At 50.1% G+C, this 971-nt stretch overlaps 1 non-coding gene across 1 annotated transcript; it reads right to left on the bottom strand.

Moving 5' to 3' along the window:
- Positions 1-552: 552 nt before the first annotated feature.
- Positions 553-695, bottom strand: LOC129684809 (small nucleolar RNA SNORA48). The gene has a single exon (XR_008721402.1). It is a non-coding gene; the product is annotated as a small nucleolar RNA SNORA48 (small nucleolar RNA).
- Positions 696-971: the final 276 nt, after the last annotated feature.

Below are 971 nucleotides of genomic sequence, written 5' to 3'. Positions count from 1 at the left end.
TAGGATCAGCTGTCCAGAGCACCTCTCAGCCAGTAAGGGGCAGGGCCAGTTCTGAACAGCTCCTCGACCTTCACAGGGTCCCAGTGGCTGCCCCAACCAGGGATGTCCCCAAGTTCTCTAATGGTAACATGAGCCGTGGACAGTGACACCAATGCCTGCCGAGGAGTAGTCACAGACTCAGATATGGCCCTCAGCAGCAGCTCATGACAGAACCTTACTATGGCCCCAGGAGGCAGGGCTGGCCACTCACAACAGGCTACCCCTCTTCACCCTTGAGTCTCCAGCTCCATCTCTCCTCATAATGCTCAAGCTGCTCCACTCCTTTTTCTCTCTCATCTGGCCACCACATTTTTGCACATCATGGTGGCTCCCGCTGCAGGCTGGCCATGTGGCTGCTGGGCCCTTGGGTGACAGCCTCCATCCACACTGCATGTTGTAGCGCTATGGTCCACCTGTGCCGTGCACTGGAGGGCAGGTCTGTGGGCGGCATGGTTGGTGTCAGGTCTCTGTCTTCCTCCTCCCGTGCTGCAATGCCTGGATTTGATTTGATTTTCATGAATCCTAGGCATAAAACAGCTTTGGCCACTGAGCCAGGCATCAGGCTAGGATGATCAAAGGACTGCCATCTGCTCTGCCCCTGGCTGATATAAGACCATCACCAACAAGCTGTCTCTCTGCCCATCGCCAGAGGGGCAAAATAGTCTCTTTAATTTCATTTTGGAGAATCTTCATTGATAGTATAATTTCAACTGATTTTTATTTATTGTTCATGTATCATACATACACGCTAAATATAGTTGTTATTTAGCTATAGTCAATGTTTTGTGACCTTGTTTATGCATTTGCTTCTTGCTTGGTTTTGTTTAACTCTGCTTTGTACTCATGTAAGTGTAGTTTACACATGCCGGGGCATGTGCTAGGTCAGAGGACAACTTTCAGGGGTCATTTCTTCTCCTTATGGGCTCCAGCAA

Source organism: Psammomys obesus, unplaced genomic scaffold (genome assembly GCF_907164565.1).
Source record: "Psammomys obesus unplaced genomic scaffold, mPsaObe1.curated_primary_1811, whole genome shotgun sequence".
In the NCBI taxonomy this organism is placed as follows: domain Eukaryota; kingdom Metazoa; phylum Chordata; class Mammalia; order Rodentia; family Muridae; genus Psammomys; species Psammomys obesus.
Note: the sequence above shows the minus strand (reverse complement) of the source record. Positions and strands in the feature narration are given on the sequence as shown.